The sequence below is a fragment of the Lathyrus oleraceus genome, chromosome 6 (genome assembly GCF_024323335.1).
Source record: "Lathyrus oleraceus cultivar Zhongwan6 chromosome 6, CAAS_Psat_ZW6_1.0, whole genome shotgun sequence".
Taxonomy (NCBI): Eukaryota; Viridiplantae; Streptophyta; class Magnoliopsida; order Fabales; family Fabaceae; genus Lathyrus; species Lathyrus oleraceus.
Genome location: NC_066584.1, coordinates 81409615 through 81429250, shown reverse-complemented (window position 1 = coordinate 81429250; position 19636 = coordinate 81409615). Strand labels below are relative to the sequence as shown.

The 19636-nt window shown below is 35.3% G+C and overlaps 1 pseudogene; it reads right to left on the bottom strand.

The window, feature by feature from the left end:
* Window positions 1-15929: 15929 nt before the first annotated feature.
* Window positions 15930-18412, bottom strand: LOC127094125 (protein FAR1-RELATED SEQUENCE 5-like; annotated as a pseudogene).
* Window positions 18413-19636: the final 1224 nt, after the last annotated feature.

The window sequence follows — 19636 nt, the reverse complement described above, 5'->3', positions numbered from 1 at the left end:
CCAAAATGGTTTTATGAAATTTCCTTCAAAAATCTTCATGAGTGAGCACATGATAATGCAAATGGAATTCAAGCCATGTAATGAGATGTTAAGAAACTACAAGTCATGAGGAGAATATTGCAAAAAGAACCACTCATTTTGGAGCTTTGGTTGAAAAGTTATGCTCATTTGAAGTCCCATGCACACTTTGCCATGATTTGATCATATATCCTCAACCACACATTAGAAATTCATGATCTTGGACTTTTTGGAAGTGGGAGAGAAAGATCTACAACTTTCATGTTCAACAAAATGTCATTTGAAGCCTTCTTGATGATGTAATATTGAGTTGAAGTTGGTCCAAAACCTTTCCATTTTTGGAAAGTTCAAATTGTGGGTCACTTGCTATTTTTGGAAATTCTTGACTGGACCTCAAATTCTTCAATGTGAGTGTTTGAAATGTCAAATGAGACTTGTTTGAACATGAATGAAGTATTTCTAATCACTTCCCACCTCCAAATCCACAGTTGACTTTGCAGTTGACTTTCTAGGTCTTCAGATGATCTGAGAATGTTTTGATGAGATTCAAGCCTCTACCACTTGGGATTTTGCTTCAAAATAACATCATAACTCATATGAACTCTTGTGAGTGATTGTGGGGTCCAAATCTCAAGAATGACCACCATCTATTGCTCAATGAATGCCTTGAATTTGCCTTGACCTGTTATTGCTTCATCTGCAAGACAAAGGTTAGATGACATATTTTTGTACTTTTGGTTAGTGATAAAAAGAAAAGCAATGATACACAAATGCAAGGAATGCTTGGTGATCAAGAATCACTCTCAAAAAGATGACCCACCCACAGGGAAGGAAGCAAGGTGTCCAATGATCCTTGAGGCAATGCAATGATATGATATGATGCCATGAGGGATCTTAGGGACAAAATTGGGGTCTAACATTGACGTAACAGACTCTACATCTGTCGTGATCATGCTCATAATGGCTATAGTCACATAGCAATCTATGCATCTCAACCAGCGATTGCCGGATATGACTGACATATTTCACCTTGTACTTACTAGGGCAGCCCTGGACCATATTGACAGACTTCCCATGCTCGGGCAATGGCTTCTTCTTCACGTTCAGGCTTACGTCCTCGAAAAACAAAATCCCACTCCTCACAAGGTCTTGCACCTTGGTCTTCAGGGGATAACAGTTCTCTACGTCGTGTCCGGAGCACCGGAATGATACACGCAATGAAGCTCAGGCTTGTACCACCACTGAGGGTTGGCAGGTACAGCAGGAGGGTCTCGCGGAGTGATCAACTTTCTATCGATCATAGATGGATAGAGTTCAACATAAGTCATCGGAATTGGATCAAAGGTGACCCTCTTCCTCTCATAGTTGGTGTTGGCGTTATTGTTGTTATTTCGAAGCTGATAGGCCTGCTGTTGTGGACGCTGTTGTTGTTGATGATTCTGTTGAGTTTGCGGTTGTTGATAATGTTGAGCTTCCCTAAAAACAGGTGCTATATGAGCCACCTGATGCTGATTGTTGACTGGGCGATCAATCTTCCTCTTCACAGAGGGTCTTCTCTTGATATAGGAAGACACAACATGTGCCTCTCCCTCCTTCTTCTTTGCAAAGCTTCCATATCTCTTTGCCGAAGAGCCTTCGTCTCGGGTTAAGCGTCCTTCACGGACCCCTTCTTCCAATCTCATCCCCATATTTACCATCTCGGTGAAATCTGAGGGAGCACTGGCTATCATCCTCTCGTAAAAAAACGAGCTCAAGCTCTTCAAGAAGATCTTGGTCATCTCTTTCTCCTCAAGGGGAGGCACTATCTGAGCTGCCAATTCGCGCCATCTCTGGGCATATTCTTTGAAGGTCTCTTTCTCTTTCTGGGACATTGCCCTCAGCTGGTCCCTATCAGGAGCCATATCCACATTGTATTTGTATTGCTTGATGAAGGCCTCGCCAAGATCATTGAAAGATCGGATGTTCGAACTCTCCAAACCCATGTACCACCGGAGAGCGGCACTGGACAGACTATCCTGGAAATAATGGATGAGCAGTTGGTCGTTATCAGTTTGCGTTGACATCTTGCGAGCATACATCACAAGATGGATGAGAGTGCATGTGTTTCCCTTATACTTCTCAAAGTCAGGCACTTTGAATTTAATAGGGATCTTCATGTTGGGCACAAGGCACAACTCAGCAGCACTTTTACCAAAGAGGTCTTTCCCTCTCAAAGTTTTCAGTTTCTTACGAAGCTCAAGGAATTGGTCCTTCATGTCATCCATCTTTTCATAAACATCTGGGCCCTCAGATGGCTCAGAGTGGTAGATGGTATCTTCGACCCTTGGTAACGTGTGCACAACGGGCGGTGGCACTGAAAGGACCGGGCTAGATGCCGGCAGAGAAGCAAGAGTATGGGCAAAACCCTCTGGTACAAAGTTGGGGGGCATTCCCCACGGGAACCCGGATGGCATAGATGGCGCAAAATGAGCCGTTGCAGCAGGCACAGTAGAGGTTACAATCTCAGAAATGACCGTCCTCTGGGGAGGAGTTGATGGCGTTGGAGAAGATTGGCTCTGAGCGGCCAAGAATGACTCCATCAAGGCAGTCAACCTGGCTACTTCTTCCTTCAGCTTGCGGTTCTCTTGTTCTAGATGATCCATCAGTCTTGAAGAGTTGGCTCTGGTGTAGTATCGATGAGTCAGCTTGTCTTTGAAATAAATGAAGAACACAGAGTTAGACCAAAGGACAAGAAGTTGGGAACAAAACCTGCTTATGCACATGATGCATGCAATGCTTGTGCATATGATTTGTTTTTATTTCAGAGGAATTTTAGAGTTCTATTTGCAAATATTTGGAAGTATTAAACATTTATCATATATGAAAGTATCTTGTCACTAATATCTGGAAAATAGTTTTACATCAAAGAAGTATAACATGGGTAACCATATACAAGAGAAAAGGAAAATAATCATCCTATGGATCCTTAGAAACAATCATCTAAAGCTCGGGGCACAGGAAGATAAGATGCACGAAGCCTCTTCACCTCCTCCTCATAGGCTGCCTCCATATCTGCCTTCTCCTTGGCGAGTCGATCGTACTTCCTCTTCCAGAACTTGGAAGACTGAGGAAGTAGAGAGGTCCATGCGTCATTAGGATCATCAATAACCTGATGCTCGAGGAACTCGACCAAAGCATCCTTTTCCTTAATCTGCTGAAGAAACTCTTCTCGTTCGTGGATCCAAGCACGTGAACGGTCTTCGTCTCTCAACTCCTCTACTCCTTGGTTAGGGAGGGTTGAAGGCCCAGCCATAACCAAAGGTGCAGGTCTTGGATACTCGTAAGGCATGAGATACTCATACGCTCTCTTCCTAACCCAAGCAGTGTAAGGCTCCAAAGCGACACAGTTCTTAGGACCCAACTCATTCCTTCCTTTCCTATGAACCTTGCGCCAAGCGCGGACCATCCTAGCTTTCAAGCCTTGGGGATCTTTACCCTCCTGAAAGAACACACCCTCTAACATAATGTTATTGGGTTTATCCTTAGGGGGAACCCAAGCTGACGACGTTCCAAAACAGGGTTGTAGTTAATCCCACCACGTGTACCAAGAAGAGGTACATTGGAGAATTCACCACAAGAGTCGATAATCTGCACACCATCATACACACGATTGTACCAAGAGATATCATCATTAGTGAGAGACATAAGCCTCGTGGACCAACGTAGACATCCCTTGTTCTCCTTGAAAGCGACCGTCTGTGGTAAGTGAGAAATAAACCACTTATACAACAGAGGCAAACAACACACAATGGCACCACCACCCTTTGCATTCCTCATATGCAAAGAAAAATACGTGTCACCCAACAGAGTCGGAGCGGGATTAAGAGTAAAGAAAATCCTAATAGCGTTCACATCCACAAACTTGTCGATGTTGGGGAACAACACTAACCCATAGATGAGAAGTACAAATATGGCCTCAAAGGCGTCCTCACTCATGGCCTTCCCATACATAATAGCTTGAGCAATGAGGAACTCAGAAGGGAGACCTTGAATTCCACCTTTGGTAGTCATATGAGCACCAACCAGAGATTCATCTATATGCAACATATCAGCTATCTCTTGAGAAGTAGGAACACTCTCCAAGCCACTGAACGGCAACTGGTCTAGAATAGGTATACCATACCCACAAGATAGGCATACTCCTCAAGTGTGGGCAAAAGCTGAAAATCCGGAAATGTGAAGCAATGGTATAAAGGATCATAAAACTGCACCAATACACTCATCAATCCTTCATCCACCTGAGTAGTCAAAAGAGGAAGAAGCTTCCCAAAACGAGCCTTGAAACCCAAGGTATCTAGTACATAGGATGTCAGATTCCTTAACTCTTTCAAATCTGGTTGTCTGAAACTGTACTTCTTTGTATTCCTTCTTTGTCTTTCCATGTCTGAAAATTTGCAAATAAACCTCTTAAATTCCTTGAAAATTTTCTTCATTATTGATGATATGGATGCAAATGAGTGCATGAATGCATGAATGCAACAATCACACTCAAGGATCAAGCAAAGCACACCAAACATAGGTCATGGGATGGATCATGTTATCCTTAATATCAATCATCCATTTTGGTGGATTATGGTTTACACCTTATCAACACCCAAGTTCTATTGATATTAAGGACACATGCACGGATCAACCACGAATCAAGGGTTTGTTGCGAGTCACGAGCATGGAGCTTCGGTTAAGAACCATCCAAAGGGAGTATACTAGGGTTTAAACCTGCCAAACATGTTCTACAAGAGGTTCCCATAGTCATCATCCCATCTTTCGGATATTGTCGGAGAAACGACTACTCGTATTCCAAAAATATTCTCAAGAGAGACTCTTATGAGTGTAGTATCGCGTAACAATCGTATCAAATCTTACACTTGAACGACTTTCGCACTACATCCTAAGAATAGGCCAAGATGGGCTTGGTAAACTAAGGTCCTTGGCTTCTAAGGTCTATATTGGAAAGAGTAATGTCAAACCACAACTACTTGTGTGACATTATTGATCCCAACATGACCTCCACCAAGTGAATGGGCTTGCAAGTCAACTTGCTAAGGAATAACTCCACACAAGTCAACAAGACTACGCCGTTCTCCTATCCTAAGTGCACTCGAGTTCGGGTATAGAACTCATCTCACAAAGATCACCAAGCACACAAGGAATTAATATTCAAGCAATTCAATCATTACATACAATACACTAATCCCAAATTGCACAAAAATATATCACAAAACAATATACACAACAATACAACACAAATGAAAAGTAGGCAAAACCCACTAGGCAAATCTTTTCCCCAGCAGAGTCGCCACTTTTCTGTAGCGGGGTATTCGTTACCATTAATCATACAAGTCGAGTCGCCACCGCACTTCTATTTATCCAAAGGAATGGTTAGAAAGCGAACAAAAACCTAAAAGTTTTATCGAATCAAAAACTAGTAAAAGAGAGTCAGAGATCTGGATAAGAGGGTTGGTTATGCAATGGGAAGGTGTTAGGCACCCAAAACATCCTAGGTACTCCTAGGGAGCCCTTTTCATATTTGTTGTAAGGTGGTTATTTTGTGAAAATTTGTTTGTGCAAACATGATTGGAGAGATGAGAAGAGAATATACAAGTTTATTTACATTTTATGTTTGGATGGATAAACCCATTGCCTACGCACCATCTAAAAAAAGATTAGGATCAAAACCTCGTAGTTCGGGGTAAAAATCTCAAAATGAGTTGGTGAATTGATTGGTCCAAAAGCCTTAAGGTCTTTTGTTATCCAAGGGAGAAAACTCAACCTAAAACCACAAATCCACCATGTGAGGATAGCTTCAACATGCTAGTGAGGGGTTAACCCTATAATAAGCATGGAAGACTCATTGTCCATCACTAAGGATATAGGTGACGATTACATCTACCTCAAGGAGAACTCAAACCTAATAGCTAAAGATTATGAAAAAGTTTTGATTAAGAGGGTGACCATTGAAACCACAAAAGATTTGAATGAGTGGTATTTACCAATGAAAGTATGTACAAAAATATGGTCAAAGTTGTCTTAGTATTCAATTCACAATAAGTGTTATGAAAAGAAAGTTTGAAAATCAAAAGCATAAGGCTTAGGTTTCTAATGTTGAAAACAAGTGTTAATGTTTGTACAAAAGTTTTGGCTTGGGTTAGAGTGGAGGGAAGAAGAAGAATGGCTAAGATCCTAAGCAATGGAAAAGGTGAGGGATAAGAAACAAAACCACAAAAAGGAGTTCCTCTCTTGAGATCATATGGATGATCCAAGTAGCTCCCATCCTTTGGAATAAGCAATCACATAAGCATAAACTCAAGCAATCAACAATCAAATGAACTCTTGGAAGGTTCCTCAATGTCTTGAATCTCTCTCTCTCTTAGGAGCTCATGGTAATGATTCCTTAATTTGGCTCAAGTGGAAATCCCTAGCACAAAGAAACACACACATCAAAAGGTTCTATTAACAATCAAAGAATGGACAAGTGGGAGTTTAGAATATGGTCCTTTCAATGTTCATCTTCAGGTTTTAAGCATTCTAAAGGCATGAGGCCTAGTTGCTCTTTGACATTTATAGCACTCTAAAGGCATGAGGCCTAGTTGCTCTTTGACTCCATTTTGCATAGGGAGGGTCCTAAAGTCTAAGTCCTTTTGTCCATTTTCTTTGCATTTGGTTCACAACAAACAGACAAACACAAGCACAAAAGATATATACACAATTATGTGCTCAAGTGAGCAAAAGGCAAATTACATTAACATAAACACGTGCTCAAGTGAGCAAAGGAAAAAACAAATGGATAATATGTGCAAGAATAGTAAATTGCATAAAAGTAAATAGCAAAAATAAATGTTAATGGTTAATAGTTAGTGTTAGTAGTTAGTGTGCCATAAGGCAAATTTAGCGCTATGTTAAGCAATCGTAATTGGACTTATGTAGAAGTCACAACTATCTGAGGCCGGTCAATAATAATGTAGGCAACAAACACAAGTTAGAAGTCTTGATTAGTGAACCAAGTTCCAACAACTTGTCATGCCAAAAAAAGAAGAAGAGAATTTATCTTGTATTGGTTTAAGCCTTTTGCATGTTTAGGAAACAACCTATCCTTAATGCAAAGCCATTCACTTGATCAATTGATCAAGATGAATTAGATTTGAATCAAGGAAGATTAAGTCTCCCTAATAAATGATAACTTATCAACCTTCAACTCATTGATCAAAAAGAAAAAGAAGAAGAAGAAGAAAGAGATGAATAATGGAAAAAGGAAATGGAAAGAATAAAGTGCATAAGGTGAAATAGAATGTACCAATCCATGTGTGTTGACCAAATGACATTGAAAGTCAAAGTCGAACAATGAGAAACCAGAAATGGGATGAAGATTGGAGGTCAAATAATAATCAAAATACTTTTGGCATTTTTAATATCAAAATAAACTTGAATTAAAAATAAAAGAAAGGTCAAACTTCAAAATCACTTCAAATCAACCTTGAAAGGTCCAAGTGATTTATCCCAAGTTTGACAAAAAAATTCAGCATTTTTAAAAGTCAGAAACTATTTTTAATCAATTAAAAATGAATAAAAATAACCTAATTGAACTAAACTCTCAAATAAATCTCAAATCAATTAAAAAATTGATGAGAATATTTTTCATAGATCCATCATCATTCAAATAGGTTAGAAAATTATTTTTGTATTTTTTGAATATCAAAAATTATTTAAAATGAATTAAAAATAACCAGAAAAGAGAAAATTCACAAAAAATATCAAATAACAAAATAAAAAATATTAAAAATCAAATTTAGAAACTAGAAATTATTTGGAGAAGAATGCAATTGGTCCCATATTTTTTTGATTAAAAATGAAGAAGATATGAATTTTTGAAAATAAAAGAAATAAAAGAAATTAAATCAGAAAATAGGAAAATAAAAAAAAACCAGGAGCGTCTGATCAAGCCTCATTAATTGACGTGGCTGATCAAACGCTCCAAATGCGCGCTTCCATGGTACGTCCAAGTCAATGCGTCACACAAACATTAAAACAAAGTCATAACATTGGACAGTGGAGATTAAATCTGGAGATCAGATCCAAGGGCTCACGATGCATCTGGAAAAGGGACGGTGACCGGAGCCACCATCTTCTCCGGTGAGCATGAAGATTCCGGCCAAAATTGCAGGTTTCAAAAGCTTAACCAAAATACACGATCCATACATCATTGGAAAGCTGGGGTGATGTACATCACCCCTGTACCACTGGTTTCTCCTCTTGATCCTCATAGAGAGAGAAATCAGAGAGAGAAAATCATGGTGTTCATACTGAACTTCATGGATTTCAACAATTGAGCACTCAAAACAATTGCCTCTATGAAGAGGACTTCAGCCAACACAATATCCAAGCAAATAGGTCAAGAAATAGTGAGTTTCGAAGAAAAAACCAGTTGGAGAGAACCTTTGAATTGTGGTGATCTGAGCTTGCTTCCTTGCTTCCTTTGGCCAAACAGAAGTACAATGGACTATAGGATGAAGGTCTAGGAACTTTAGATCTAGAAATTCAACCAGATTTAGTTGAATTTCATATCTGAGAAATTTGAGTGAAAATGAAATAGTTCCTTTGGTGAGAGGTTTGGTTTTCAGTTCAGCGGCATTTCAGGTTGATTCATGGATGATAATTGAATGGAATGATGCCTCTATTTATAGATGGAGAGGCAAGGCAAGTGTGATCAAATCCGTGTGCATGGCAAATGGATATGCATTGCATGGGCTTGCATGATCATGTAGAAGGCCCAAATCTAATGCCAAATGCAATCTGAGATATAATTGAGCTGAAATGGACGCGTAGTTGGCAATGCACAAGCTTGTGTAATGAGTTTCAACATGTTATGCACAATTATGCCTAAAACTTCTCCTCTTCGAAAATGCCATTTGCCAAATCCAAACATGAGCATGTGAGTAATGGTTGGTCTTGATATAAGGAACAAATGTTATGTTGGGAAAAAATCCATTTGAAGTGTGGAAATTAGTGAATTTTGAGTTTAAAGTGTAAGATGCAAAACATGCAAAGGTGAGGTTTCCAAATTTGGCCAATGTTCAAGCCCTTCTGTTTTGATGATGCAAACTTCAAATGAAAAAACCTTCAACATAAAAGTTGTAGATATTTTCAAGACAATCACAATGGACTTGCATTTTGCATCATTTGGATTTTTGATGAAAGAGTTATGGGCACTTGAAGTTGGACTTTTTTGCCTTTCAATGCATTTGGTTCAAAGTGACCTATAATGTTTTGCATTATCACATGTATTTCCTTTGCGATTTTGAAATTTTGTTCAACATAACATTTGACGTAGACATCGTAAGCTTTCCGATGCATTTGATCCCACATCAAAATAATAAAAAATGAATGAGTTATGTTCTTAGTAAGTTGACCCAAAATTAGGGTTTCAGTCAAAATGACCTATAATGTATTGGGATGGGAGATGACCTTCCATGCTTTAAACCCATTTTTGATGAACCTAAAAGTTGTTCATATTTTCCTTAAGAACATTTTTGGTTTTGGGATCATCTCCATTTGACCAACACATAAAAAGTTAGGTCTCAGTGCACTTCAATATAGTTTGATGAATTGACTGATCAACTTCTCAAGTCCATGACTCATATCTTGATTAATTGATGATTGAGGGCACTCAAATAAGTTCAAATATGCATGAAATTATGAATTAAGGAACTTCCCTTGATTATATTTGACCATGGGTTGAGGTTGCTTCAAGAGCAAGGCATTATGGATGATCTGATGAACTAGGGTTTCTTTGGGGAACAAACCTCAAACCCGTTGACTTGCTTTGATCAAAATGATGAATTGAGATGCTAGGGAGGCATATTTGATGGATGAGAGCTTTGGGAACCATTACCATGCTTGTTTTCATCTTCTCTTGGCCATATCTTTGTACTTATGATCTCCTAGAGGCTTTTGACCTTGTGATTGCTCAAGCTACAAACAAAAGATGTTAGTGACATATTTTTGTGCTTTTGGTTAGTAAACAAAATAAGAAAAGCAATGATATATAATTCAAACATGCTTGGTGATCTCAAACCACTCACAAGAGGTCCCACCCAAAGGTAAGGGGAACCAAGACGCTTATGATCCTTGAGGCAATGCAAATGCAATGTTATGATGCCATGAGGGATCTTAGGGACAAAATTGGGGTCTTACAGGATGCAATCCAGCAGACAAGAATGTCATATAGAAAACCCACTTTCCCTTTGGACTTTGAATCAAACAATAATCAATCAGGCAATTAGCAATATCATACATCATGAAGATCAAGGCATCAAATAAAGATAGCCACATCCAAGCAAGAAATTCCCATACTTAGCAGTCTTCTTTGTCTTCTCATGTACCAAATGAAATACTCCTTGATTAACTCAGAATAAAGCCTTAGACACAAGATCAAAATAACATTTTACACCAAGAAAAAGTAGCAGATGAGTTTAAATAAATCCCAATACTTGCATTAGATGAAGGCTCAGTTCACAATAACTTGGTCTTAGAATGTTGGCAGTGGCCAAGTACTTTTTGCATATGGAATGTTGCCTAGTTCTAAGTCCAAAAGTTTAGATCAAGATCAACAGTCCACCAAACATTTTTTAGGGTTTTTTGTTGTTTATTAAGTATTTTAAGAACCTAAGACCATAAACATAATCAAAATACACAAACAAATATATACAATCACAAGATATGGCTCAAATGAGCAAAAATGAAAATGGCATAAACATAAACAAGTTTAATGAAATGTAAATGACAATGAATGATAAATGACTAAAAATTAAATTGCATAAACTAAATGACTTGAAAAGTAAAGCAATATTAATAAGAGTTAGTCAAATGTTAGTCAAGTATTATTGGTGCTTTGTTTTTTAATTGATTAAGTCATTCTTTGGAGAATACTCAACCCTCCATTCACAAGCATGGATCTTTGAACCAAGACATCTTCCATAGGAAGGAAAAAGCCCAAGTTTCCACACAATACCATGAAAGATGGGAGACTTACAATCTCACTTAATAGAATGTTATACCTTTAGGGTCAAATTTAGCTCTATGTTAAGTAATCGTAATTGGACTTATGTATAAGTCACAACTATCTAAGGCCAGGCAATTGAAATTTAGTTGTCAATGCATGTAAGAGATTTGGTATGATGAACCAAACTCCTAAAACATACCACACACTAAAGAAAAGATCAAGAGGGATGGACCTATCTCATTCATACTTGTATTGGTTCATCTGACACAAGGTCATTGATGAACCAATTAGCCTTAGGATATTTGGGATTTCATTGGTCAATGAAAGGAATGGGGAAGAATGGGGATGAAGATGAAGGAAGGGGGAAGAGAATGAGAGAAACACAAATTGGTCATGGGAGGAATTTTATCAAATTAAAATCATTCATTCATTTGGGGAGATTAAATGTACATTTCATCAATCCCCCAAATCCAGTGATTTTAATCCAACAAAAGTCAAATCAACCTTGCCTAAGGCCCAAACAAATAGTCAAACGTCACAAGACCATAGAAATGGCTCAACATAATTCTTACACAATTAATCAATTAAAAATCAATTTAAAAATGCATAAAAATACAAATTAGTTTGGTCAAAACCTAAAACCTCTTCAAAACACTAAATAAATGGCCAAGAGATTTATCCTATGTCAAACAAGGTCAAAGGACCTGAGACAAAACATTTCATTATTTTTGAAAAGTTAGAAGTATTTCTAAACAATTAAAAATATGCACAAAAACATTTAATTCATGGAAAATATCAAAATTAATCCAAAATATAATTTTAATTCAGAAAAATGAAAGAGAAAAATATTTAATGATTTTTGGTGAAAGTCTCATATTTTTTGGATTAAAAATGAAATTATTATGAATTAAGCAAAATAAAGCAATTAAACATAAATTCATAAATAAAAAGGAAATTTAAAAAAAATGAGGGCCATCAGATCTCCCTCATTAATTGAGGTGGTAGATCTGATGGGCAGAAGCACGCATTCCACCAACACTTCAGTCAACGCGTGTACACGCGTGGTATGCAAATGCAAGGGCTAAGATTAAAACGTTGGATTCAGATCAGATGGCTTGGGACTTGCCAACGCACCACCGGAGCCCTAGCTCCGATCATCTTCTCCGGTGATCACCACCGGACTGGTCCAACCTCAACTTCATGAAAAATGAAAAACAAGGACACTATTTCAAAGAGAAAATGCTCAGGAGCTCGAATCTGGCCTCAATTTTCTCAAATTCCAAGTATATAAAAAGATAAAGGGATTTGAATTTTGAGGATCATGAACTGAGTTGCTTCGATTTGACCTCAAAGCAACTCAATCTTGTTACCTACATTGGTAGGACTTCAGCCAACCAAAAATCAATCAAAATAATTGAGAAATGAGGGAGAATCGAAGAAGAGAAGTTTCTGAAATTTTACCTTTGAGTAGCTTCAATTTAGCTTGATCTTGATCTGGATTTGCTTGCTTCTTCCTCCTCTTGCTTGCAGTAATCAATTGAGATGGAAAAGGCAATGAATTCTTGGAGTTTGAACTTCAAAATAGAAAGTGAAATTCAAACTCGATTTCAAAGAAATTCTATGGTGTGTGGGTCTAAGTTCTCTTGGCAAAGCTTGGGCAAGGTGTTGATGTTAATTCTGAGGCCATGAGCTTGTTTAAATAGGCAATTGAATTGATTTTTGCACCACTTGAAATTTTGCCAAAATTGGAAACTAGGTTGCACGGATGCATGGGCAATGGTTTAGGCATAAAGAGTGATGCAATCCATCTCCAATTCATACACAAAGTGTACTGAAGTTATCATATGGAAGCATGCAAAGAAGAAAGATCATTTGAATCCAAATCTTGCCAAAACAAATCCAACAAAGGAGCCATGTGCAAGCCCCTCAATTTTGATCCAAATGGGATGATCTTGGACCTTTTGGAAAGGTGAGATCAAGGGGAACAACTTTCATGTTGAACACTTTTCCATTTGAAGTTTGGATCATGATGAATTTTGAGGTGGAAATTTGGAAAACAAACATATTTGAAAATTTTCTAAGTACCAAGTCAAATGTTCACTTCTTCCACCTTGAATAACTTTTGATATGGACTTAAAATGGAAACAGTTCCCTCATCAAAGTTGTATATATTTCAAATATATTCAATTTGGTTACAAATTTGACCTCATTTGGATTTGGCATGAAGGAGTTATGCATTTTAGAAGTTAAGGAAAATCACTTGTTCAATGGTAATGGCCCAAAATGACCTATAATGTTTCCTCTTGGCACATGTGTTTTCAAGTTGAATTTGAACTTCTTCCAAACATAAAAGTTGAAAAAGATATCTTTAATTTGATCATGTAACTTGAATGACATTCATCGCATAAAAATTGAGAAAGTTATGGTCCTTGGAATTTGACCTCCAAACTAGGGTTCAGACAAAATGACCTATAATCTTTCACCATAAAAAATGACTTTCCAAACAAAAATAGATCTTGACTTCAACATGAAAGTTGTTCGGAATGTCATAAGGAGTAATGTTTCTCTTGGAATTATTTTCATATGACAAATAATATAGGAGATAGGGTCTAGGGAACTAGACATGGCAACGGGGCGGGTCGGGGACGATTTTTACCTCCCCTAAACCCAAACCCGAATCCCCAAACAATCCCCGTTCCCCGCCCCAAACCCAAACGGGATGGAGAATCAAAACCCAAACCCGTCCCAAATGGGTTCGGATTGGGTTCGGGTATCCCCGCCCCACCACCATTCATTTAGTGAAATCAATTTTTTTAATAAAAACATTTATTTTTCTAAAATAAAATTACATTTCAAATAATAAAATAGAACATTCTAAAAAAATTCCATACATACATTTCAAATAATTTAAATAATAAATTAAAATTAAAATATCAAAACATTGATCATATATTTAATATTCTAAATTATCAAAAATAAATAATAATGTACATAATGAAATAAACGGGGCAGGTTCGGGGACGGGTTCGAGGTGGGTACTAGTGTCCCCATTACCCGGCCCATCCCCATATTTTAAAATCGGGGAAAACTCAAACCCGAACCCAAACCCAATCAAAGCGGGTTTTCCCCGTCAACTTCAGGGCGGGTTCGGGTTGGTACCTGCGGGTACGAGTTATGTTGCCATGCCTGTAGGGAACCCCAGTTTTGACCAGTTGACTTTCTTTGGTCAACCACCATGAACCATCTTGCAAAATTGACATTCTATTGATATTTGGGACTCATGGAGGATCATATATGTATAATATGATATAATATGAAGTATCCCTTGATATATTTGATCAAATGTTGAAGAAACTTGTTGAGGAAGTCACACAAGATACCTAGATGAATTAGGGCTTCCAAGACAAACAAGCTTCAAACTCTTGATGAATTCTTGATCAAAATGATATGTGAAAACCATGGGGATCCATATATGATGTTTAGAACCAATATAAATCATCTCTTGATTAGTCTCCTTGCATTGAGGGTCTTAAACCCTAAATCTGAGCTTGATAGAGCATGGATGAACATACACATTACCTACAAAAGTGACAAATTATACATAGACATATTTTTGGCATTTTGGTTAGTAAAATTATGAAAAATAAAATATGATACAATCAAATATGTTTGGTGATCTCTCTCAATGCAAATCCAATTAATGAGGGGTAAGGAGGATACCAAGGTGTGATCTCAAAGTCAATACAAATGATGAGATAGCATGAGGGATCTTAGGATCAAAATTGGGGTCTTACAGGTTACACCTTCGAAAACTTCAATTTTCTACTACTTGAAATCATATCAATATCAGCTGCAATCGATTACACACTTGTGATAATCGGTTATAGCACTTGAATTATTTCATAAACTTCAACATACATCAACAATTGAAACTTAAAAAAGTAAAGTCTCATCAACATCGTTTGTAACATTGTCTTTTTTGTAACAGAAGATTGACGTGAAAGACAAAAATCAAATCAAATTAAATATTTAAAGACTTTTTTTAACAAAAAATAGAAAATAAAGGAATGAAAAATAAAATTTCGTCAACTTACTGGAACAAATTAACTATTTCAACAATTTATATATCAAAATCATAATGATAACGTATCTATTTATTTTGAGAAATAGAAAAGAGCCCTATTCAGACCAACATAACACACTAACACATCTACTCAGCCTGATACTGATAATCTTCGTGCATTTTTTTCACAAATAATTTGCAATCATCTTTCCGAGAATTGTTACCGTTCACGGAATTGGATCCTCTCCTGTGTTATATTATGCCATCTCTCCGGCTCCTAATCTAATGACTGAGAAATTATAATAAATAATTAATTTTAAAAATACATATATGAAGAGAGAGAATATCAATTATACTATCACTTTTGAAATTTCTAATATTTTCACGTTAAATATTTTTAGAATTGTCATTAATTCAACTCAAATTAAAATGATGTCTATAATTAAAATTAAATAAAACATTATAAAGAGATAGAATCATAATCTCATTTCTTTAAATAAGAATTACTATTAAAATTTTTTTAACAAATTCATCCATCTGAATCATTTCTTCCTAAATATATACTCTCCGTAAAATACTAACAATTACTAATATCTCTAATTTAAAAAAATACATTAACCAATTTCAAAATAACTTAACCAATATATTTAATGTACAAAGTCACAAATCATAAACCAAAATTTAAAATATGCAGGACAGTGTGAATTATTTGCATACAAGGAAGAACATGTAAAAAAATAGTCACTAAATCCGCATAACCCATGGATGAAAATATTAGTCGGTCACTGTTGAAAACATGTCTTCTTCACTTCTTTATGGATGGTTTAATTTTGTAATATCTCCATAAATATTTTTATATAACTAAAAGAACATAAGTTAATAGTTAAAAAATAACCTAAATAAATATTAGAATTTATATAATTTTTAAATTTTACCATCAATAATTGAGTAAAACTATTGGCACCGAATTGAGTTAAAGTGTTACTATTTTCCTGCACAAAACATAAAATCATTCAATCACTAAATATTTCTTGGTACATTCACATACTCAATCTAATATTGACTTACAATTGATGGTATGTTGTATGAATTATTGAATCAAATAGATGCACTTGTATTGGACACCTCATATTGAACTTGTGTTTGTGAATCACGCATTTTATTGTTCTACACGACATAAAATAAAAATATAATTTTTTATAGTTGACTAAAGACAACAATTAAATGAAATAATTCAACAATACCTGAATTTGTGAAGCTTTAGAGCCAACATTTTTCTTTCTTTTGGAAGGTTGAGACTCTACCCAACCTTTTGGGCGTTTTGAACTCTTTTTGCCTTCTATTTTTTTTAATCCTTTTGCTTGTGCCAAATCATCATGGGTGCTTGTAGACTCCTTAACTTTACCAATAAACTCATTCACCTGAGACATATTAACTTGATTCTTTTGAAACTCTAGCATGTGTCTATCCAATTCATTGGTGATTTTGCAAAGGAATGTGAATGCTTCTGAACTTCTACATGATTCACTGGCTATCCTAATAAGGCGAGGACAAATCTCATTGTAGTGTTAGACTGAAGATAAATCAACATCTTCTTCCACATAGCTAACATCAACATCACGTGAAGTCTCACTTCTAGCTAACTTTGTCCATCTTTTTAAGATATAATGTTCTGGAACTGATTTGACATCCATATGAATAAAAACTCTTAAACAATGACAACAAAGTATGCCAAAACTCTCAAACTTACGACAAGAGCAACAAACTGAATTCTTATCCAAATCAAGTGACACTCACCACTCGCCCAAATTACTTTCCATGGCAATAACACAATCAATTAAAGGTGGTTGCATATCAATGTTTTTCACATAACAATTTTCAAACAACTCATACTCGTGTTGGAATTGATCAAAAATACTAGGAGTATAAAGCTCAGACACTTGTTGCAAGATTTTTGAATATGAGTTCCTTAGTCTGGGAATTTTTTTCCGCGCTTCATATTCACACTTTAATTCATTATATCGCTTTTCTTCTACAAAATCCTCAAAGTGCTTAAAAAATTTGATTATATCCAAGTTCACATTCATAAATCCTTTAATACCTGCATTCGCGCTTTCACTAAGTTGAGTGCTTCTCATTCCTAATGTGAAAACTTTCTTTATATAACATGATGCCCACTTCTCCTTTAGAGTGTACACTCTTTGCAACCAATTGTTTTCTTTAACATGATAGGTTACTAAAAGATTTCTCCAACCTTTGTCAAATTGGTCTTCATTTTCATATTCATACATGCACTTCTTAAAATCACTAAGAAAATGAGATTCACCTTTCATCAAATTTCCTAAGTGTTTGATGCAATTTTGCATTAAGTGCCATGTACATAAGCCATGATAAACTTCAGGCATAATCTCAATCAATGCTCTTGCCATTGCGTGATCTTGATCAGTAAATATTGTTTGTGCCATTTTCTGCTTATGAGCCTCTAAAAAGGTCTCAAAGAGCCACTTGTATGACTCAACTATTTCGTCATATAATAAAGCAACCCCAAAAATCAAAGCTTTTTGATGATGGTTAAATCCCAAGAATAGTGTCAGTGGTCTATGTGAACTATTTGTGCAATATGCTGAATCAAGAGATATAACATCACCAAAGTACTCATAATCAATTAGCATCAATGTATCTGCCCAAAACACATTGGTAATTTGTTCTTCGGCATCCATTTGATATGCATGATAGAAAGTTGGATTTCCTATAGACTTTCTTTGGAAATATTGTAATAGATAACCGACTTCTCCATGTACCATACTCCTTTGCCTTTTTTCCCGAAGATAATTCTTTTGATCAAGACGAATAAATCCCAAGCTAGTTCTACCTCCCACTTCTTTACTCATCAAATCACACGACTTCCTTTGTTGTAATCCCGCTTCATCGGCTAAATCAATTTGATGACATTGAATTTGAGAGACTTTTCTTTGACATGGCAACATATGAGTTGTTTCTTGTAAATGTAAATTATGATTATGTTCCTCCACAAAATCAACGATCATAAATTTACCATCCATATTCTTAATTCCTAATCTTGCTTGACAATTTGTTCGAGTCTCCGACCTTGGATTGATTGTTTTATAATCGTGCTTATTTGATTTTCGTAAGCCTTCTTTACAACAAACAAACTTGTAGGAAGTAATTATACCATTTTTGTTTTTGTGATAATATTGTTTCCTCACTCCAAATCCAATTTTTCCACCATAATCAACCCAAAACTTCCAAGCATCTTCAATGCTATCAAAAATCATTTATAACTTTGGTTTCCAATCTTCTTGCATTTTCTACACACAAAAATTATACATTTACAATTTATAAAAATTCTGCATTTTACACCTAATAAAAGATATACTAACATTTGTAAAATGAAAATTTCAAACAAACTAATACATTTTAACAAACCATGAACATATTATTTTACTGTTAAAAATACATTATAACGATATAATATATAAGCAATAGATAAATATCTTTTATTAATTCATAATTAGAATAACAAAATGAATAGAAACTAACATTATTCAATCAATAACAATGGTGAAGCCACTATTTTTTATTGATAAAGAATGGTGAAGCCAAGTCTTTTAAAAAAAATTCAATAAGTTTTTATTTTGTTGGTAGTAATGAATGTGGAGATTTTGAAAGTTAAAATTAAAAAAAAAATGAAATTGGAAAAAAATAAAAACTTAAGAGGTAAAAAAAATGAATAATTCGGTTGAAAATCTTATATGATATTCTCTCCTCATAAATGTACTTTTTTAATTAATTATTTATTATAATTTTTTAGTCATTAGATTAAGAGCAGGAGAGATGGTAGATATATAACTCAGGAGAGGATCAATTTCATCGTTCACAAATTTATGTGTAAGATATCATTTACAAAAGTTTTTATGGTTTGTTAGGAATTTTACTCTTAACAATTTTTTTTTAGTGAAATATGCATCACTCAAATTAAACAATTTTTTAATATTTGTTTAAGAAGTAAAATATTTAAGCTACATGGATACATGACTTACGACATACAACCTTTGTAAATAGTCAAATTTATTAGAAATTATTACCTCTATTTTTTGTTTTTGACTTTTCACATGTATTAAGAAATGTAATAATTATTGTATAAAAAAGAAAAATTATGAATGGTTTTTCAAAATTGTCATTCATTAATGATATTGAAAAGACAAATTGACATAATTGAAAGAAAAAAAATAATAAAAATTTAAGAATATAATAGAAAATATAATATTAATGATTCATTGATATTATAAAATGACTTATATTATGGTATAAAATATTTTTTCAAAACCATTTATAATAAAAAATGGAGATAGTATAAAATTGTCAATGATAAATAGTCAACTTTATTTCTTAAACTTTTAAGAAATAAATGTTCATAGTTCTCCTCATTTTTATAGGTAAATGGTGATTTAGTTGATGTCGATTTAATATGATATTTTCATTTTATTTCTATCAAATTA